This window comes from Hibiscus syriacus, unplaced genomic scaffold (assembly GCF_006381635.1).
Source record: "Hibiscus syriacus cultivar Baekdansim isolate YM2019G1 unplaced genomic scaffold, ASM638163v2 tig00111842_pilon, whole genome shotgun sequence".
Taxonomy (NCBI): domain Eukaryota; kingdom Viridiplantae; phylum Streptophyta; class Magnoliopsida; order Malvales; family Malvaceae; genus Hibiscus; species Hibiscus syriacus.
In genome coordinates this window covers 489828-513328 of record NW_024063197.1, presented here as the reverse complement: position 1 = coordinate 513328, position 23501 = coordinate 489828, and the positions used below count along the sequence as shown (strand labels likewise).

Here is a 23501-nt window from a genome sequence, read left to right as displayed (position 1 = left end):
GAAACACAAGCAACTTCCACAGATTGCATCCTAGTTTGTCAATTAGGATCGTTTGGTTCATATAAGGCTAATTCAGTATAGTTTTTGAAAAAGTAACATTTAAGATTGTTTGTAGAAACGAACTTCTAAAAATGTTGTACAAAAATGTAGTTTAAAATTTAATTGTTCATGATTATTGTTACAAAGCAAATTTGAAAAGATAAAATGTCTATTATAGACATTATATTGTAAATTAAAAATATAACATTTAAAATTATATTTACACTTTTATACATGAATCATATCAATTTAAACTATAATAAATTCAAAAAATTTATTACTATGTATGAATTAAATCAATTTAAACTATAACAAAATATAAAAATAAAAATATTTTATGTAACTTACTACTAATATTTTAATATAAAAATTATGGATTTTATTTATTTTTAAATAATTAAAATAAATATTAAAAGTAATAAAATTATTTTTTAAGGTTGTTAGTATTAAATTATTAAAATAAAATACAAATACATAATTGAGTGGAATCTATGTATTAGTAACTGTAAAATTATAATTTGATTCCAAACATAAAGTCGAAAAATGAGAGCTAGAAATCTTAACTTTTGCTATTGATTTGAAACCACCGTTTCCATTGCAAACTTTTTTCTTCATTTTTTTTTACCTATTTGACATTTATTTTAAGTTCAAAACAGACTTTTCTTAAAGTTCTTTTAAAAAACTTTACTAAACACACCTATAATATAAGATTATCTTTAGGAATATAATTATCATAATGTTGTATTACTTTAAGAATATTATAGTACATTGTTTGGTTTGTTTAACAGGAATATAAGAATATCGTATTTGGTTTGAAGAAATATAAAATTACTTAATGCATAATTTACTAAATTATCCTATGATATATGTTTTCTTAAATAAGTTATACTTTAATATTAAATTATAAATACTTAAATGAAAATCTATAAAAATATTTTAATTGTTATACATACATGAACTATATCTGATTCTCAGTTTAATACATAAAGTTTAAAAATTTTCGATTAACTACATAATGTTTTTTTGCCGTTAACAGATTCACTCACTTCCGTCATGGAAAGTGACGTGAAACCCTATAACCATGACATGTAACACATTAAAAAACATATTTTTTTTTAATTTTTTTAGGTAAATTATACTATTCGTCACTCAATTATCTTCTAACTCTTATTTTAGTCATTAAAGTTTAAATTTTTTAATTTAATTATTAAACTATAGAGTTGCTCTTATTTTAATAACTCAAATTTATTTTATTAATTTTTTATGACATGACATCTATTAATAACTTAAATTTATTTTATTTATTTTATTAATATTTTAATAAGTCAATTAATTTTAATTGAACCAAAGAAACTGGAGCTTTTATCTCCATTAGAAGAGTCATTCACTTCTGGATCATCTAAATGCAAGGGTTTGCTGTTGCCATCGTTGTTTTTCTTCTTACCTTGTTCAACCGAGTGCTTCCTCAATAGCTCAAGGATAGAATCGACTGTTTCACTCTCTTTTCCCTTCCCCTATGAGGCTTTAGTTTTCTTATCTTCTTTAACTACAACTCTTTCTTGAAGTTTAGCTTGGACCTTCCTAAAAAGCTCCACAATCTCCTTCTCTATTGGACCTGGGCTGCAGCAGCTTGAAATTTCGTGGAACCAGAAAGGGAGAGTAATGGCCCGTTCTTTTTAAGATATCATTCCAGATTCATCTACATTTTCAAGATTCTCTCTCCTCATTCTGCATGTTCTTCCCTCGAAACCCATGTCTTTGCCTCGAGAAGTCAGGGTTTCTCCTGTAACCACTAGAACCTGCTCTGCATACAACATATATTCCTCTCGAACTACATTTCAAGGATCTAATCTTCACCTGTGTGCAAATTCTGTGGTGACTATGTGAAGAGCAAAGAGAAAGAGTCATTGCTCTTCCAGAAATGCCCGAGTAGGAGCGATATCTGCAGCCTGTTGGTCCATAACCTACAATAGATCAGAATCATATGACACTGAGTTAAGAAAATAACCATTTCCGATACAATATTATATGTGGGCCTAATTCTTTACCCATAAAGCACTTGTCAAAAATCCGAATAACTAAAAACAACAAATAAATAACACACCAGCAATATAGCCAATAAACTACCTTGGCAAATCCCACATTACAATCAATATCAATCTTCACAAAAACTGCACAGATCTAAACCCAAGACCACCAAACAAATTACTAGCTTGCTCTATTACCAAGGAATCAACACGAGTCAAACGCAATCAACAGGTAGTTCTTTCAAAATAAGAATCTAGAACAAAGAACAAATCCAGTTCTAAACTAGAGAGAGTGAAACGAAGATAACACACCAGATACACCAAATCGAAAAACCTTGTGCTAGAGCTCAATTGAAAATCACAGGAACACCAGATCTATCCATTCTTCAGAGGGATCAGATATACAAAATGAAAAAGGCAGCGGACACTACCGGCACCAAGACTTGGCAACTGATACCATGTTGAGATAGTGAAATAACTATCTAAAGAAGAACAACATTAAGGAAGAAGAAAAGAACCGTTTATAGAAACTTGTAAAATCATTCGCTGAATTATCAATATTACAAAAGCATATATTTATACTAAACTTTCTGCTAAGACTATTAGAAAGCCAACTGTAACAACCGTAACAACTTTGCAACTGATTCTTAACAGAAAACATGTCAAACATGTAAAAACATGCAATGCATGCAAATTCATTCCTTAACAAAAATTAAAAACGTAAAATAATTGCCGTAAATCCATAAATTTCCGAGAAAATCAAGAATCGAGAGCTGAAGAAAACGTAGGAAAATGAAAGAATTGGAAAAGTGAAAGCTGTAGATGAGGTGATCTGAATGAGGATCAACGCAAGAACAACAATGCTATGAACAGATTGGTAAAGTAAAAGAAGAATCCATTATCTTTAATGATATTTTTGTTAATTTAAAAAGCTTTTAGATTCTAAATTTGTGAAGATTGAATTCACCAACTTGAGGCCGAAGATGATGCTTTGGCTAGCAGTGATGAGGGTATTGTTTCACCGGTCAGAACTTGAGGCCGAGGACCACTTGGAACGGCGGTGGGTATCAGATAAGAATCTGGACTACCACTAGTGGACCGTGACCTTAATGAAGATGATGAAGAAGAAGACCTGTTGAGGTCGGTGGGTTGATAATAATTAAATTAAAAATATTGTAAACTTTAGTGACTAAAACAAAAGTGAGAAGATAGTTGAATGATGAATGATATAATTTACCTAAAAATATAAAAAATATTTTTTTAAGTGACACATGTCAGTTTGATATAGGTCAGAGGGTTCCACATCATCTTTCGTGACGGAAATGGTATACCCATTAACGACAGAAAACATTATGTAGTTAATCTAGAATTTTTAAACTTTATATATGAAACTGAGAATCGGGTATAGTTCATGTATGAATAGGGTAATTAACCCTATCTAATTTTTGAGAAAAAATATATATTTAAAATATAATTAATATATCAATTCTATATTCTATTTTTTTCTCATAAGTATCATATTTATTTATATAAAATATAATATAATATTAAAAAAATAATATTATGAGCTCAAGTGGACAAATATTTTTATAATATATAAAAATTATTTTTAATAACATAAACTTAAATATTATTTTAAATAATTATATTTTTATTATTTTTCACTTCATAAAATTGTAAATAATTAATATATAAACATTAAAAATAAAATAATATCACTTAAAAAAAACATAAATATCTTTAAGACATAAAAAAAGTTGGAAAGATGACGGAAAAAGAGGCGGAAGAGGATAGTTAGAGAGGATGGTTTAAATTGTTAATCAGATTTGGGTTTAAGCTTTGAGTAAAAAGAGAATTTGATTGAAGTCAAAATCTATTTCCATTTATTTGTGGGTTTTGATGTTTAGGCTCCCAGAGAACAACAACAACAACAACAAAACCCTATTCCCATATGCAATGGGGTAAAGGGGATGTAGGGTAGTAGGCTGCTCCAAATCCAGGTTGAGAGCAACTTCAGTGGAAGACCTCCGGCAGTCAAAAAATTAAAAATAAAGATAAAATGCAATGCATGTATAAATAAATAAATAAATAAATAGTTGAACAGTCTTCATATGTAGTCTTCATATGCGTGTCTGTAATGTGAAGTAATCCTTGCAAATAAATCCCTACGTAAAAATATCTGCAAATAGACAGAAACGTAAGACCCACCTAAATTTAAAAAGGGGAAACATGAAGAGAATGATACACAGAAGTCAATGATAGCAAGCTACGAGAAGGAATAAAGTCAAATATGTTAAAACCTAAAACTAAGGCAACAGTACTCCGCTACCCTAGTTCTAAGCCTTCATAAATTCCAATGACAGAAACGTATAAAAAGTAAAAATCATGGAAATTACTACAAAGGCATTTAAAGAATACAGAGATGATATACCCTATGGATGTGACCCGCACTACTCGGCTACCCTGGTCTTAAGTCTCCATATTTTCCTATCAGAGGTCATGTCCTCGGTAAGGGCTAAATCCTTCAAATCAGATCTCAAGCAGTCTTCCCACTTCCGCCTTGGTCGTCCTCTCCTTCTAGCACCGTCGACTGTAATCGACTCTACCCTCCTGACCGCATCCGACGGTTGTTGCCTAAGGACATGCCCAAACCACCGTAGTCTTCCCTCCCTCAATTTTTCGGATACAAGCACCACCCCCAAGGACATCCTAATAGCAGAGTTTGGTGTCATGTTCCACAGAGTCCTACCACATGCCCACCGAAGCATTCTCATTTCTGCGGCCTCCATCATCTTTACATGATCCTTCTTGATTGCCCAACATTCTGATCCATACAGCAGCGCTGGTCTTATTGCCATTCTATAAAATTTTCCCTTAAGTTTTAGAGGCACCTTCTTGTCACACAAAACTCCAGTAGCAGCCATCCACTTAAGCCATCCCGCCTTTATACGGTGTGTAATGTCATCATCCACACCCCTCATCTTTATGTATCAAAGACCCTAGGTACTTGAAACAATCCTTTGAGGGGAGAACGTGTCCTTCTATGCATAATTCTACATCTTCATCGTTTTGGTTCCCACTGAAGTTTGAACATAAATACTCTGTCTTTTCAATATTGATCCCTAGACCTTTTTCTTCCAGAGCAGTCTTCCAGGTAGCCAGTCTACTATTCAACTCAGTTTTTGTTTCAGCAACTAGGACAATGTCGTCAGTGAAAAGCATACACCATAGAACACCGTCTGGTGTCGCACAATAGATGTCGTCCATAATCAAGGCGAAGATGTAAGGCCTAAGAGCCGAACCCTGGAGGAGTTCGATTTCCACTGGGAATACCTCGATGTCACCAACTGTAGTCCTGACGTATGTAGTAGATCTACAGTACATATCACGAATCGCCCGGATATAAGCAGTTGGGATCCGTCTCGTTTCCAAGGTCTTCCAGACCGTATCTCGGGGAACACTATCATACGCCTTCTCGAGGTCAATGAACGCTATGTGAAGATCTCTATTTTTTCTCTATATTTCTTCATAAGCCGTCGAAGTAGATGAATCGCCTCCGTAGTAGACCTGCCGGCATAAAGCCAAATTGGTTTTCCGAAACCCTAGTAACCTGTCTCAACCTAGCCTTTATCACCCTTTCCCCATAGCTTCATGGTATGACTGAGTAGTTTAATACCTCTGTAGTTGCCACAATGTTGGGATCTCCTTTATTCTTATAGATTGGTATCACCGTAGACTCTCTCCACTCCTCTGGCATCTTGGCAGTCTCTAAAATAATATTAAAGATATTGGTCAACCACTTAACTCCCTCTTCTCCTAGGGCCAACCACACAGTGATAGGAATTTGATCTGGACCGACAGCTTTGTCCCTCCCCATCTTTCTAAGAACCATTTTGACTTCCTCAAACCCAATCCTACTTGTAAGGCAGTCATTGGCCGTGGTATGAAAGATGGCTGACCCACCAACGGTACTATCTCTACAGGGTGAGGCACCGTCATTAAATAAGCCAAAGAAGTAACTACCCCAAACCCTCTTAATATCATGATCTTTCACTAAAAGAACACCATTGTTGTCTTTAATAAACCTAATGCTACCTAGATCATTTTTCCTATTCTCCCTGGATTTTGCTAGCCTGAAGATGTCCTTTTGTCCTTCCTTGGTGTCTAATCTCTTGTACATTTCCTCGTATACCTTATCCTTTGCTTTAGCCACCGTTTTCTTGGCTTCCCGCTTTTCCTCTGTGTATCTTTGTTTAGCTCACGATCTTTCTTCGATGTCATTGCATTATAGATACTCCTTGAAGCAAGTTTGCTTTGTCTTCACCTTATTTTGAACTTCGTCGTTCCACCACCACGATTCTTTATTCTCCTTGACCTTCCCTGTCGATAATCCAAGGGTTTTTTGCCTACCTTTCTGATAGAATTTGCCATATTTTTCCATAACATATCTGCATTATTTGAGTTTGTAGTTCCAAAACCTGTATTAGACAAAACCTTACTCCTAAAGTCATCAGCTGTCGTTCCATGTAAGTTCTTCCAAAGGATCCTAGGTTTACCAAGTTTAGCCCTCCTATGAGTGCTCCGCCCATGGCGTACAATCTGTGTTGTGATGCACATGTCTCTTCAGGGAACACCTTACAGTCAATGCAAGCCCATCAATCTCGATTTCGAACCAGGATGTAGTCAATTTGGGTACAATGCCCCCCGTTATGGAACGTAATCAAGTTCACATCTCTCTTGTTAAAGAAGAAGTTAGTGACCACTATATCGTGTGCAGTAGCAAATTCAAGCAACGTACGCCCCTCCTCGTTCCTACTACCAAAACTAAAACCCCATAAACTCAGTTATACCCGTCGGTTGCACTACCTATGTGGCCATTGAAGTCTCCCCCTATGAAAACTCTTTGGTCCTCCGGAATGCTCCTAAGTACATCATCTAACTGATCCCAGAAGCAACGTTTTTCCCCCTCCTCTAGGTCAATGTGTGGGGCATACACTGAAAGGACATTGACCACTTCCGCTTCTATAATAACCTTAATCATCATGATCCTATCTCGGTATCTACAAACTTCAACTACATTTTCCTTGAGCCTATAGGATACCAAGATCCACCCCATTTCTAGCGTTATATACGCATGATACCACAACTTGTACCCATTACACTCTCTGACGCGAGCCCCTTTCCACCTAGTCTCCTGAATACATGCAAAATCTATTTTCCTATTACTAAGTACGTCGGTCAGCTCCAACAGCCTAGCATTTAATGTGCCTACATTCAACGAACAAACTCTAAGTCTAGTCTCCTTGACACCACTCTGTAGAGCCCTCCCCTTATACGCCCTATGTGATCTAAAAGAAGGACATGACCTCAAGCAATCATCTATAGCCGAAGCTATGAGGAACTATGAAAAAAGAATCCAAAGAAGACAGAAGATGCACCAATAAAACGCTAGAGAATTTAGGGGTACTAAGAATCCTAATTGGTTACTTAATAGGATTTTAAGACAAATTAACACTATCTTACCTAACTTAAGGCCAACAACTAGAAACCAATGATTGGATTTATATCTTACTTAAAAATCGATAATGATATAAGATACTAGGAGTCTAGGACAATGAAAAAATACAAATAAAAAAACAGTTCAACGTAAAATTCTAAAGAATCTAAAAGAAAGATGCCATTTAAAAAAAAGAATAAACGAAGAATTATGCTAATTGACTCTTTTCCTTTGTTTGGAAAAAAAATTGTGACAAGGATTGAACACTCGATCTTTTATTTTATTAGAAAAATTCAAGTAAATTTATAGCTTATAAAACACAGATCTACACACACTACTACCACTTAGATCTACAAAAACAAACAAGAAAATACAAAATCAAAACGCAACCAAAAATAATAAAAAGTGGTTTCAGCTCAATATCAACACCAGGTAATTTCGAAAGAAAGAAAGAAAGCAACTCAAGATATGTATCTCTTATTCAACGCTAAAGCCAAGTTACAACTTACAGAAATCAGAAACAGACAGAGAAAAAAAACAGAGCAGAAGCTAGAAGAAACGGAAGCATAAAAGCAAAAAATATAGAACAGAAAAAAAAATCAACGATGTAACCGTTGGGAAAATAGATTTGGAATAGTACCCGTAGCGGTTTCCAGTACTTAACAAAATGAAGCTTTGAGGGATCTTGAAGAACCACACAGATCTCAATAGCAGAGAAAATACCTTATTTATTTGTGTTTGGTACCTTCTAAGAAAATTCAAAACCAACCCAGCTTGGGTTCTATAAAACTGAGTTGTTTCCGGGTTGTATTGATTTCCTGATAAACGGCTACCATAAAGACATGCCCAGAGAAAGAACCCAAATTTTCCGGAAGGATTCTTTCAGTCTCACCCCAAGAATTTGAAAATCTTTTCTCCTCTTTCAGTGTCATCTTCCAGGACTTCAACAGTTTTTCAAATCCCATTCTAAAAAACAAACATCTTTACTCTGTGGTAATGGGTTGTGTTTCCTCGAATTTGCTGAACCAGGAGGACGAGTTCACTCAACTTGTATCCCTTACTTCCAAAACCTACGTGTTACTAAACCTGAATCCGCCGCCCACCCCACCGCCTCCTTTCACCCTCGGATCCAACTTCAGTGAATCCAAGTCGCTTTGGTCCGAGCCTAGACCCTTCCCTTCCCGACCCGATATCCTTAACTCCCCGGAACTCATGTCCAGCCTCGACGCAGATAGCTTCCGCTTCTCCCCGTTTCTCAACAGGGAAAATTTTAATCCTAATTTTAGCGAAAGTGAGTGCCTTTCAAAACCACCGCTTTCACGGGATTCGCTACTGAATAAATTCCAGGCCGAAAACACTGATCCTAATTTAAGCAAAGGAACCACCTTCTCCCGTTCTTCCCCGTAAAAGAAACTCGAATCCGGAAACGACAGCGTTTTGGAACCGTCACTCTTTGACAAGTTCGAGAAAATGTGCCCGCCTAACAGAGGAAACATAGTGGTGATTTACACAACGACGTTGAGGGGAATCCGTAAAACTTACGAAGATTGCACTGTATTTAGATCGGCAATTCAAAGTTTTGGATTTGCAATTTGTGAACGGGACATTTCTATGGACCAAGGGATCAGAGAAGAGTTAAGGGAGTTAATGAAAGGAAAAAAAGAAAGAGTCGACGAGCATAATTAAGCTGCCCCCGAGTTTTTATTAAAGGGTTCTACATTGGGGGAGCAGAGGAAGTTATGAGTGTCATGGATGAAGGTTGGTTTGGTGATTTACTTGAAGGCTTGTCGAAGAAAAGAGGAGGGGAGGTTTGCCATGGCTGTGGAGATGTGAGATTTTTTCGTGTTTTCGGTGCAACGGCTGCTGCAAGATTACTGTGGAGGGCAGAGCACGGTGGTGGTCAGGTGTTCCGAGTGTAACGAGAACGGTCTCGTGCATTGCCCCGTTTGTAGCTGATAAACTGTGGGGTGATCACTTTTGGTATATTTAATAATTATCAATGTTGAAGAGATTGATTTCATGCTTTAAATGGTTTACCTTATTTGCTACTATCTCCTTTGATAAAATCTTTGTGTTGCTTGCAATGCCAATTTTAGTAATGTTGCCTATGCTGTGTTCATTAAACTTGGGAAGAACTTCAAATGTTGTTGATATCATAATTATGTGCTTGAAGCTAACATTATGGTTGAATCTCAAGTTCCTAAGTTCTTTTTAAGATTCAAGTTATTTGCCAAAATAGCTGAATGGAGCATGTGCTGCGGAGTTCTTAGTTATCTAGCTTCTGGCTCCGTAGGAGCTTCACAAAATAGGCTGTTATGTTATTGTGCCGATAATGTGATAAACTTCGATTGTACGTATCCCGAACAAAGTTGTTCTGTTACTGGCCTTGAAGGCAAGTAATGGACAACAATTGCAAATATCTGGTATTGAGAAGGCTAGTGGATAACATGTTATTGATCGGTAATCTATCGACCTTGGTGAAATTTGTCACTTTAAGTCCTGTGAAAGCTTAGAATGTAGTTATGTTTTCCTGGAAACAAATTTATCTAGGTAGAAACCTGCTGCTAGTTGTTAGTTACATGATAGCTACTAAGCGTACAGTCTGGTTTTGCATAAGGCTTTTATAGACTGATAATTTCTGGAAACAAATAATGTTGATTTTGATGTTTGTGTTCTTTATATGCACTGATTGACATCATTATAGTATTCAGTGCATTAGGTATTTAGGGTCGATGATTTTAAATCTTATATTCATGTATCTGCCATGTTCTTTTCTGCATGGCATCCTGTGTAAATATTGAAATTTGTATTTGATTGTTGTTGCTTAGAAGGGTTTTCCCTTTATAGGTTTACCTTATTAACTGTGAATTCTCCTGAAGTTTTCAGCGAAACTATTACTTGGAAATGAAGGATCATGGGTACTAATATATAGGTTTAAGTAGTAAAATGAAGAGGATGATGAAACAACATTCATGGAACTATGGATCCAATCTTCCATATTTCTTGTAATCACCAATTTTTGTACCCAAATATATATTAATAAAAAAAGAGAAAGAGAAGTCGAGCAAAGAATCCATGCTGTGCCAGCTGCCAACGCCACACCCACTGCCAGCAGACCCATGCCCTGCTCCACAGTGCCAGTGCCAGTACCATTCCTCACAGCATCTATACTTGCTTCCTCACCCCCTGCTGCACATCAACAACAATTTTATTATTTTTGTAACAGGGTATAAAACCCAATCAAACAAACAATGTAAGAAAAAATTCTCAGCAATAAACAAAAACAATTTCAGCAATCCAAAGATAGAACCGAAAGCAAAATTTCAAAGAGGTATTCTAACCTGTTTTCTCTGTTTTTGTATTAAATTCGTAAAAATACAACAAAGAATAGAAATTAGTTTATATGTTCGTTTTCGTTTTATGCTAATTTCATAAAAAAAATCATATAAGATATGGAAGGAATTACCTTGTGGCCGTTGGGTTCTTCGGGGTAGCAGTGCCATAGGAGAGGAGATGGGGTAATCGGTTTTAGTTTAGGGTTGGTGATCCACCGTGCATGGTGGTTATTAGTGGGTTGGTTCTCGGTAGAAGAAGATGAAAGGGGAGAGGGAGATGGAGAGTTTAAGGGTGTTTGGGTAGTTTGAGACCGTACTCGGTCGGAGTTAAGAGCGAGAACGGCCTCCTTTCTGTGGCGTCCGACGTTGGGCTCTTTGGGGGTTGTCACCGTTTGAGCGAAGAGAGGAAGTGAGGGTTGAAATCATCGGGCATAATTGATTTCGAAAAGGAGAGAATGTTTTTATTTTAGGTTTTGGGTAAATCACAAGTAAGGTCCTCCTTTTTTTGCCTCCTTTTGCATTCTGATCACTAATTTTGGTTTAACCACCAATTAGGTCCCCGTATTTTAACCATGAACTTCCATTTTGGTCACTAGTTCTCTTGTTTTTTTTTTATTTCGAGTTTTGCATATTAATTTTATTTTGTTTATGTTTTGGTCAAACTTGCACTTTATTTTTAGGACATGCAAATTTATTTGTTTACATTCCAGTCTGTCACGGCCGTCTTTCGGGTGGGCTCAGAATTGGGCTTCGACTTGCATAAAAATGTTAAAGTCGTCACCGATCATTTAAAAAACATTTAGGCTGATCGAACATTATCTTACCATATCTGCATTTTACTAGAAATATGTTGGATTCGGAAGTCAGTTACAGTCAAGGAAGGATTATCACCCTTGTAATGCCATTTCGGTATCAATTAACTTGTCGGTTGTCTTTAATTGTGAAAATTTAAATTTAAATTAAAACTTAAAAATTCAACTCGAATTGCTTACCTTTGATCGATTGAGATTATTACTGAAAAAGGTAAAAGGAATTTTAAATTAAAAAATAAACATAAAAAATGTCAAATAAAGGAAAAAGTATTAAAAAGGTTTTTAAAAAATAATAAATAAGTAAAAAATAAAAAGACCAAATTGAAATTAATGGGTTAAATTAGTATTAAAAATGAACTGCAAAAGAAAAAAATAAAAAGTTAGGGGGCCAATTTGAATATTAACAAAAAACATACATAAAATGTAAAAAACATGACTAAAATATAATTATCGAAACAATAGTTCTTGAATTAACATAAATCAAAATTCATTAGCTGGATAAAAAATAATATTACAAAGGATAAGGGACTTACAGTGCTATTAACCCCATTCACAAAATTACAGACCAGTCCCCATCAAAACTACGTCGTTTCGTGGGGAGTATTTAAAGGCCAACACAAGGCCAAAATTCGGGAATCTTCATTTTTCTCACTTTGGCTTCTCGAGAAGCTCTCCATTCTCTCTAGCTTTCCCTTACCGGAGGAATACCGGTTAACGGCCGACCACCAGCCACCGTTGCCACTATGCACCGTTGTTGCCGGCCACAAAAAAAAACCAAAATGCCCCCAAAATTTTCCTCGCAACGTCTCAAACCCAAACCCGAAGCCCAAACACCCAGAAAATATCCCCACAGGTGTAGATCTAAACCGAGAGGTTTCGGGTTTTACCTTTTTATCGTTTCTTCTCCGTTTCTCGGTGACCGTCGGTTTGGTTGCTTCCTTGCGGTTGTGTTGCTTTGGTTGTTTTTCTTTTTGTGTTTTTATGCTTGGTATTTTCGATGTGTTCTGTGGTTGGTTATTCTTACCCTCTGATGTGGTTCGATGGTTGTTTGGCTTTGTCATTGATCATCTGTTCGTTCTGGTTCCCCCTTGTGTTTTGATCCTCAGTGGTATTTATATAGCCCCCGATGGGGTTGTTTTCGATGGCAACGAGATCGTTCCCGGTTATTTCGGATTGCTCGTGGTTGGGTTGACCGAAAATCCCAGGATGGTTCAGTTTCGGTATCTCGGTCGGCCGTTTCAAAGTTTGACTGGCGCGTGGTCCTCACGTGCCCTTTAAGAACCTTTTTTGTGACGCCCGTGCTAAGTGTAAAAACCCCTAGACCCTTATGGCTTCCCACCGGGTCTGCTCGCTGGGTCAGGCTTGTAGGCTCGGTTGGGCTTTGACCCGAACCTAGACTTTGGACCACAATAAAAAAATAAAATTAATAAAATGAAATAAGATAAATAAAAATAAATAAAAAAAAATATATTTAAAAATATTTTAAAACTATATATATATATATATATATTAAAACAGTTTTCAAAACTATATATTATATAATTTTCAAAATGTTTTTTTAAACCATATATTATATATGTTTTCAAAAATGTTTTAAAACTATATATTATATAAGATTTTAAAAGGTTTTCAAAAACTATATATTATATATATTTTCAAAATGTTTTTTAAAAACCCATATATTATATAATTTTCAAAATGTTTTCAAAAAACTATATAATATATATACATTTTCAAAAATCGTTTTCAAAACTATATATAATATATAAATTTCAAAAATCATTTACAAACTATAATATATATATATATATAATAAAACAAAATAAAATAAAATAATTTGGGCGAAAATGAGTGTCTACAGTTGCCCCTCTCTGTCCTTTTTCGTGGAACGAAAAATAGGACAAAGATAAAAGGACACAAATTTTTGTTCGGTATGAAGGGGTCCCTGAGTCTAATATCCTCATTTATGGAGCTGAAATTGACTCTGATATTGCATGACTCTTTCGTCGCAAAGTCAAGTCCATCTTGAAATGATATGAAATTGAAACCGTAGTTTAGAATTTGAATCGGAATGCGGCTTCTTGTCGTTGAATCGTAGTCAACTTTGGTCTTCATCTCGTTTTAAAGACCTTGGTTTGAAAATTCGACTGAAAAGTAGTTTCTCGACACTACCATGTGGTTGATAGGCCTTCGAGTTGAATGAAATCGAACTCGAAAGTTCTCGTTGACAAATAGCTTTTCTCGACACTACCAGGTGAGATGATCTTTGGATGACTCCCCTTTACGGGAAAGCCATGTGGGATTATCTTCGAGTAACTCCTCTTTGTGAGAAAGACAAGTGAGGTAGTCTGTCAGTTGGATATCATCCGTCTTGGAGTTGAAATCTGGCTTGAAAATTTTAACTAGAAACTGGCCACTCGTCGTTGAGTTAAGATGAACTGGATCCGTTTTGAACTGGCTCTCAAACCCGTCTGAAGTTGATTTTCAATCTTTCAATATGTCAAGTTGGTTGAGGTGTAGCTTCTCGCTTCTGAGTTAAACAACCACCATCGATCTTTAAAGGTGCTTTTCAATCGAGTATCTTTCGTCTTGAAATCGAAACTTGACTCTAAAAGCTGCAAAAATATGTATGCTAAAAAATGATAAATGTGATGCTCTTAAGTATGCCTAAGATGTATGCAACATGAATTAGCTCTTGTTTTATCTTTTGGATGGAGCCTCTTTTTTTGTCGTCTTGTACTCGGAATCGACCATGCCCCATTTTCTTCTCAGGTTGCAGCCTTTCACATTTGAGATTGTCCTGTTTGAAAATGTTTTTCTTCTTTTTCTTATTTTAGGAGGGAAAAAGATATGAGAATATAAGAATTTTGTAAAACATTGCCCCTTAATTCAGGCTCGCAATCAAATCAAATCATAAACATGAGTTCATGAAAAATCAAAAGAATCAATAGCTCTTTTTAATATTTTCAGAGTTATAGCTCTTTGACAAATATCCTAAATTGATGAGTTGGCTTTAGGTTGGCATCCTATTTTCTAAGGTTTCGGCCATCAAAATTTCATTTTTTTCTCGGTCCTTTTGATAATTGCAACATGTCATTTTCCTTGGCTTGGTATTTTAATCGGATGCGAATAAAATGACGCAACTTAGCATAATCAATCACTAGATCTTCTATTTCGGTTCTCTGAAATCTTCCACTTGTTCAAGCTTTGTAGGCTTCTCTAACAAAGGCAATACTGAAATATCGGTCTAAAAATGAAATTCTTGAGTGCTCGTGTGAAATTGACTATAATAGGTGTTCCTTAACTCCCTTAGTCCATCTTTATCGAAACTCCTTATTTAGATAAATTTGATTTAATTTACCATTGTCTGGCTAGCTGAATCCATAAAGCCGGGGCGTGTAACCAATTTCTCTAGAGGGATATCTTAATATTATAATCACCTTTATCAGGCTAGCTGAACCTTATCCATAAAGTCGGGGTGTTTAACCAATTGCTTTAGAGGGATAACTCAAGCTTTATTGTATAAATATTATAATCACCTTTATCAGGCTAGTTGAATCTTATCCATAAAGCCAGGGCGTTTAACCAATTAATCTAGAGAGACATCTCAAGCTTTATTGTATACAATAATATTATAATCTGGGTATATGGATCCAATTTCTTAAGTTTGTCAAGAAACTGTTATAGTTTAGGTGTTGTTGAAAGTCAAGAAATCTCATCTTTAGAGTTCAATTTCCAGGCAACTGATATGAACTAGGTTCATCTACTAGACTATTCCATATGTAAAGATCGTGATCATCATTGAACGTCTTAAATAAAAGTATAGTAATCTCATACGTAACAGATGCCCCATGTTGTTCGCTCCTATACCTACCTGAATACCAAGCCTCTTGTTCATTCCCTTGTGAGATAAGAAGGTTGTATCGGTTCTTTTAAGAGAAGGGTATAGTGTTCAAGCTTATCTTATGGGGTAAGGATAAGGTCCTTTGTTTTATCGGTTTTTAATTATGTTACTTTGTCAAAGATCTGTAACTCTGAATCATTTATAGAGTTTTTTTAATTCAATTGGTATTCAAAGAATTTCAACTACAAATTTAATTCATTGCTTGCCATTGTTAAAGTAGCATAAATTCATTTAAATGGGTTCCATTGGGTATGGTGACTCTACGTGGGTATCAAAAGGTTGTTGATAAAGCTCTTTGTATGTCATGGGAATGGGGTCGAAATGTTCCATTTCCCTTTCCTTCATGGGTTCCTTGGAATCTTGTCTATAAGTACCTGATGGTACAGCTATAGTTGATTTTGGGTTGGAGATTGTAACACCTTTATTAGTGTTATAGGTGTTGACGTTGTTAATCTCTCCATCTTTCTTTTTAATAGGAGGTTACTTGCTTGCCTCCCATTCCTCAATCTTGCCTTACTTTATGGTCATTTCTACCATCTCCCCAACCATGACTAAGTCTGAAAAATTACTGGATGTGATTGCAACCAGGTGTCCAAAATAAGGAGACTTTAGTGTTTGCATGAAGAGTTTATGGGTTTCTTTCTCATCCAAGGGTGAATAAACTTGCACTGCTAAATCCCTTTATTTCTGAGTGTATTGTCTGAAACTTTCGTTATGCTTTTTCTCCATGCTTTGTAGCATAACTCGATCTGACCTCATATCATTGACATGTTTATATTGTTCCATAAAAACTTGGCTAAATCCTTCAAAGTCTTGATATGGGATCGACTTAGCTGATTGTACCACCGGATGGCTGAGCCGATAGACTCTCCTGGAAGCAATGGATCAGGATTTGGTTGTTTCCTATATATTTTGTCATCTTTCGATAGAACATGGTGATGTGAGCGGATGAGTAAGTGTTCCCTTCAAACTTCTCGAATTACAGGGACTTGAATTTCAGAGGAAAAACCAAGTCCAGGACTAGACTGAGATCCACGACATCGACTCCATAGTAGTCATGGTCTCCTTTAACTACATTCATTTGGTCTTCTAATTGTTTGATTTTCTCCTCCATCTTCTTTGCCTTATCCTCTTCGTCCAAATCTGGTATATGGTAATCACCCGAATTATTCTCAGGGTTAGATATAGATGTTTGTATCCTTATAGTAGACGAGGCCTGCTTTTGTAGCGGATGAGTCCCCTTGAAGTCCTGGTGAGATTCCAGGTGAAATAACCATTTGCGGGGTAGATGGCACATCTACCCCATTAGAAGAACCTGCCCCAGGCACACTTTGATGTAAGCCAGATAACTTGGCAATAATCTGATTGACCAAGGACTCTTGGCTCTTTGTGATTGTATCTAATGTACTCTGATTGTTCTGGTTTATCTTATCTTCCAAATCTCGTTGCAACCTCAACATATTCTCTTCGAGTTGAGCAATTTTTGCCTCCATCTTCTTCTTCTTCTTTGAGCAAGTGTTATGAGGATGAGGTGTGTCAATGCTTGGGGTGGTATATCCAGTATTTGTTCCTTTTTTTGATGAGACATTCTTCTATTAGTTAATGCGAATGTAAAAGAAATGAAAATAGCAAAATGCAAAATATGTCTAAATGCATGATGCATGAAATGTTCGAGGCATTGATCCAAAAATATGTCTGTTATTATAAATAATCTTTATTGGGGACAAAAGTGTTATTTCTTAAGAGATAAAAAAATGTATTAAATGTATATTATTCTAGACCCCGAACAACTTCTAACAGGTTAATTCATCTTCCGCCTTCTTCTGTCATCGGTTGAATACCCTATCAAACCGTTCAGGCCTCTCTGAGCTGCTTCTTGTACTTGTCCCAAGAAGTCTCGAATGGTTGATCTCTAGTTTTCACTCTCTGATGAGTTTGTTCCCTAACGAAAACACCATTGGAGCCTTCCCTCTATAGGAATTATCAGAAGTTTATCTGTTTGTTTCTTGAATTCGTCAACAATGGCCTCGAGTTTCAGCTATAACTTTGTCATCTTGTTCTTGTTGTCTTTAAAAGGACTCCCCAGGTCAGTAACCTTTTTCTCGTCTGCCCCTACAACTTTTGCTAACTCGTTTTGGAAAAGTTGACTTTTGATGTGCTTGGTGTAAACCCGGTCCATTATGAGTCTTTCCTAACTATAGCCGGATTTCTGAGCTTTTCATCTCTTATATTATAACCTCTTTGTCCATTAATGCAAGTTATTTACGTTTAACGAACATGTTTTAGTGGATCAACACCTCTTTTGAATGATGCAAATGATGAAAATAAAATGAAAGAGATCAAAAATGAAAAAAGTTAGCGAGGTAAGGATAATAATCAAAACAATAATGAAAATAAAAGTTCTTAAAAGTCCTACCCACGTGATATATATCCCACATGCTTATTATTCCTACCCGGACATGATCTCTATCCCACATGTTAATTTTGAACCAGTCCTAACCTCATAAATTTCTAGTTCACATGCTTTGAACAGAAAATAAAGCAGGAAATAATCTCAAAGCAACCTAGAGTTTGAAATGAGGTTTTGGGTGGGCTCTAATTCCCTGTAGTCTCCCGGTTTAGGTTCTAAAGAAGGTACCCGAGTTCTCATTGCTGGTGCCCCCTTGGGCTTGCCAGACCCTTAGTAATAAGCCCATTACAAGCTTATGTGACTAAGTTAAACTCGAGAGGTTACATTCCCTTATGCCCGCACGGTGAATAAATTCACACATAGACATAAGTTATATGAATCTCAAAGGTTACTTGCTCGGCATATGCGGAGAATAAATTCTCACGAAGGCGTCGCTTTCACCCCCACTTAAAAGGGTTCGGAGCTCGGGTATAGAGCTAGAGATGAAAACTTTTTCAAAAATCTTAAATCATTGAAAAAAACGTCAGTACAACTATTTACTTGAAAAATAATCAACGATAAGTAATAAGAATCGAATAAATAAATTAAAATTTAAACTTATAATTTTCAATCAAAAAGACAACCGAAAATTAATTTCAGCTTGACTAACTTATTTGTCCCAACAGAGTCGCCAAGCTGTCGCGATCATCTTTCGGGTGGGCCCGGAATTGGGCTTCGACTTGAATAAAAACGTTATAGTCACCACCGATCATTTAAAAAAAATTTAGGCTGATCGGACACCATCTTACCTGATATGCGTTTTACCAAAAATATGTCGGATTCGGGAGTCGGTTACAGTCAATGAAGGATTAGCACCCTTGTATTGCCCTTTCGGTACCAATTAACTTATCGGTTGTCTTTAATTGCAAAAATTTAAATTAAAACTTAAAATTTTAACTCGAATTACTTACATTTGATTGATTGAGATTATTACTAAAAAGGCAAAAAGAATGCTAAATTGAAAAATAAACATAAAAAATGTCAAATAAAGAAAAAAAGGATTAAAAAAGGTTTTAAAATATAAAAAATTAAAAGGACCAAATTGAAACAAATTGAAATTAATGGGTTAAATTGGTATTAAAAATGATCTACAAAAGAAAAAAATAAAAAGTTAAGGGGCTAATTTGAATATTAACAAAAAATATATAAAATGTAAAAAATAGGACTAAAATATAATTATCGAAACAATAGTGCTTGAATTAACATAAATCAAAACTTCATTAGCTGGCTAAAAAGTAATATTACAAAGGATAATGGACTTAATGTGCTATTTACCCTATTCACAAAATTACAGACCAATCTTCATCAAAACTACGTCGTTTCGTGGGGAGTATTTAAATGCCAACATAAGGCCAAAATTCGACCAGCTTCATTTTTCTCACTTTGGCTTCTCTCTATTTCTTCTTATAGCTTTCCCTCACTAGAGGGAAACTGGCCAACGGCCAGCCACCGTGTGCCACCGCTGCTGGCCACCGAAAAAACCAAAATGCCCACCCAAAATCGAAGCCCAAACACCCAGAAAATATCCACACCGACATAGATTTAAACCGAAAGGTTTCGAGTTTTACCTTTTTGTCGTTTTTTCACCGTTTCCCGATGACCGTCGAGTTGGTTACTTCCTTGCGGTTGTGTTGCTTTGGTTGTTTTTCTTTTTGTGTTTTTGTTCTTGGTATTTTCGATGTATTTTATGGTTGGTTGCTCTTACCCTCTATTGTGGTTCGATGGTTGTTTGGCTTTGCCGTTGATCCTATGTTCATTCTGGTTCCCCCTTGTGTTTCAATCCTCGGTGGTATTTATATAGCCCCCGACGGGGCTGTTTTCGATGGCAACGAGATCGTTCTCGTTCCCACCGGGTCTGCTTGTTTGGTCAGGCTTGCATGCTCGGTTGGGCTTTGACTTGAACCTAGACTTTGGACCTGGACCACAATAAAAAAATAAAATAAATAAAATGAAATAAGATAAATAAAAATAAATAAATAAATATATATATATATATATATTTAAAAATATTTTAAAACTATATATTATATATATTTTTTAAAACAGTTTTCAAAACTATATATTATATAATTTTCAGAATGTTTTTTAAACCATATATTATATATGTTTTCAAAAATATTTTAAAATTATATATTATATAAGTTTTCAAAATAATTTCAAAACTATATATCAGAAACTATATATTATATATATTTTCAAAATGTTTTTTAAAAAGCCATGTATTATATAATTTTCAAAATGTTTTCAAAAAACTATATAATATATATACATTTTCAAAAATCATTTTCAAAACTATATATTATATATATATTTCAAAAATCATTCAAAAACTAATATATATATATATATAATAAAACAAAATAAATTAAAAAATCCGGACGAAAATGAGTGTCTACACAGTCATATTTGTATTTTTGTTATATTTTAATTTTGCATGCTGGTTTTTGTTGATTATATTTTGGTCATTCATGTTTTTTCTATTTATTTTTAATACAATTTGGTTCTATTTTTTTATTTATTTCTTTCATTTTTTCCTTTTAATTTATGTTTTAATTTCATATTTACATTTTTAATTTATTTTAATTTAGTCCTTTTATATTCAATAATTATTTTTAATTTTTGTCTTTAATTTTAATTTCTTTAAAGTTAGTCCTTTGATTATTGCACTTTATTTTGTTCATTTCATTATTCCACGTGAATATATACAAAAGTCTCATAAGCATAACTCAACTGATTTCATAATTAGATTAAAGGTAATATTTATTTATTTTAAAATATTAAGAATGATCGTCTTAAAGTATTTAGATGTCCTATTTTGATATTTTAAAATAAATTGATACCCTACTAGAAGAACCTAAAAAATTGAGTATGTTTAATTAAATCGAGAATAAAAGGAAAAAATATGTTCTTTTATTTAAACTTGTCGAGATATTTCGTCTAAGTTTTATTAGGGATTAAATATCAGTATTTTTAAATAATTGAACATCCCTTACCCTTTCTAATTAAATCTGTAAGTTGGATTGGTTGGCTTTCTTTTATTTGGTCGAATTAAATTATTTTAATCTTGAATTCTTGGGAGAAATTATTATATTCTTTTTATTTCAATTGGAAAGAGAAATATTTGTCCTAAAGTATTTTAGAGATTATTTTCTCTTCGATTGGAAATATTGGAAATTTTTTATTTTTCCTTATAATTTTTTCGTTCAATAGAATTGCATGGTTTAATTTAGAATAATGGTATCGTAACTTAAATTAGTATTCGAATTCTGAGATTTCCACTATTAGAGACAATTTATAATCGATGAGGTACCAATTTTTGGGCGTTGTGGGGGTGCTTATCCTTCCCCGCACGTAATCGATCCTTGAACCCCTTTTTTATTACAAAAAAGAATGAGTTCTAGTTACACAAGACTGATTTATCTTTTAAAATGATGTTTTCTTAAAAACTCTTTTAAAAGAAAATTTTTAGGTTTTCGACCTACCTAACTCAAAAGGTCGATGGCGACTCCAAAACATTTCAAAACCTTTTTAAAAGAAAACCCCCAAGTCGTACTAAGTTTTCCCCCGCCCGGGTGAACAACGATGTCGACAGCTTAGCGAATCCGCTGGGGACTTAGTGGATCAAGCCCTAAATCGATTATATATTGTCTCTATAGTTGGAAATTGCAAATTTAGTTTTATTTAATTCACAATTCTTTTGAGTCCTTCCAATTCTTTTATTATTTTATTTTACATCCTTGTATATTAATGTTAGTATTTGATTGATTTTCATATATTAAAATTTTGGATTCGATTTAACTCGATTTTAGTGTGGTTGTTTTTCAAAGGTTTGAGAATTTCTCCTCACACATGACACTTTCATTGTATAACATAAGCTCTATACTCGAGCTCTTTCACCTTTAAGTGGAGTGAAAACGACGTCTTCGTGAGAATTTATTCTCCATGTCAGACCTAGCATGTAGCTTTTGAGGTTTATATACCCTATGTCTTCGTGAGGATTTATTCTCCGTGTCAGGCATAGGGAAATATGCCCTCTCGAATTGAACTCGATCCACTTAAGCCTATAATGGGTGAGGATTGAGGGTATGGCTCGCCCAAGAGGGCACCGACAAAGACAATTCGAGTACCTTTACTCCTAGAACCAAAACCCCTAGAACAAGGACAATGTCACTCAAAGAGGTAGAATAGAAATTCAAAAACACATCGATGGTCAAGAAGGGTGCTCCAAGAAACAACTAAAAAGGTACATCAAGCTAGAATACATGAAGCTCAAGTGACGCAGTAAAACAAGCTTTTCAAGGGTGCTATGACGATGTTGATACAACTAGCCAAAAAGAAATAATATGCTTGAAGTCATCAAGCGACAACGATAACCTACATGAGATAGTGGATGATGTCAGACCCATATGGTCACTCAACAAATGCATTTCTGAAAAAGAAGTCGAAGCGTTGGAATTTTCCATCCGACCAAGGATAAAAGAAAATTACTTCCTTGCATGTTCATTCAAAATTCAAGAAGTCGAGTAGTATGACGTGATTTGTAGTTTCCATCTGCCTCGGTTTATTGAGATGTGTTTTCTTTGGAAGTTATTTTATGATAATTATTTTGGGGATCAATTCTTTTGATGCATTTTACATTTTTGCATTTTGCATTCCCATTTTTGCATCTTTGTATTTGCATGAGCATCTTTGCATTAGCATCTATACATAGTATATTGCATGATATACATTGCATTTCAACGTGCATTAATCACGGATCCTGGGAGTAACCCACTGAATCTTTTGAGGTAAATTGAAGTCACTCATTCGTACAAAAAAAGGGTTTGAGAGCTCTGTACGTGATGCTACCACCATTTGAAGATCAAAGCACATCAGTGAGAATGGTGGGGCATTGAAGCTCAAGGTTCAATATTTAATCGATTCAGGGGCATGGACATTTAATGAATGAGGGGCAGTCTGATGCAAATCGAGAAAAATCATTGCAACCACTAGAAACTTTTTATGCACTCGTATATTGTCTTGTTTGAATTTTTCTTTATCATTTCGCTAAAAAGTTTGTAAGTCATTTGAATAATTGATATTTTAAATAAGGTGTTTCTTTCTTAGGAAGATGCAAATCGAGAAAAATCATTGCAACACTAGAAACTTTTTATGCACTCGTATATTGTCTTGTTTGAATTTTTTCTTTATCATTTCGCTAAAAAGTTTGTAAGTCATTTGAATAATTGATATTTTAAATAAGGTGTTTCTTTCTTAGGAAATGAACAATGAGAAAATATTAATCTTGAAATTCATTGAATATCATCTTAATTAAAAGCTTTTTAATAATTGAGGTTGTAATCTATGACAAATGACAAGATTGAACCCAGCAAAATAAGGACCCCTTGATCCCATTCTAGAAATACACCACAATACATACCTTTATTTTGAATAGACCG

The 23501-nt window shown here is 34.8% G+C and overlaps 1 long non-coding RNA gene and 2 pseudogenes across 1 annotated transcript; 1 reads left to right on the top strand and 2 right to left on the bottom strand.

Annotated features, from left to right (window-relative positions):
- Nucleotides 1-1364: 1364 nt before the first annotated feature.
- Nucleotides 1365-8528, bottom strand: LOC120172135 (annotated as a pseudogene).
- Nucleotides 8529-8559: 31 nt separating this feature from the next.
- LOC120172121 lies at nt 8560-9619 on the top strand (annotated as a pseudogene).
- A 900-nt stretch (nt 9620-10519) lies between these two features.
- Nucleotides 10520-11315, bottom strand: LOC120172122. Its single transcript, XR_005520941.1, has 2 exons — nt 11030-11315; nt 10520-10752 (listed from the first exon to the last, which is right to left on the bottom strand). It is a non-coding gene; the product is annotated as an uncharacterized LOC120172122 (long non-coding RNA).
- Between the last annotated feature and the right edge of the window lie 12186 nt (nt 11316-23501).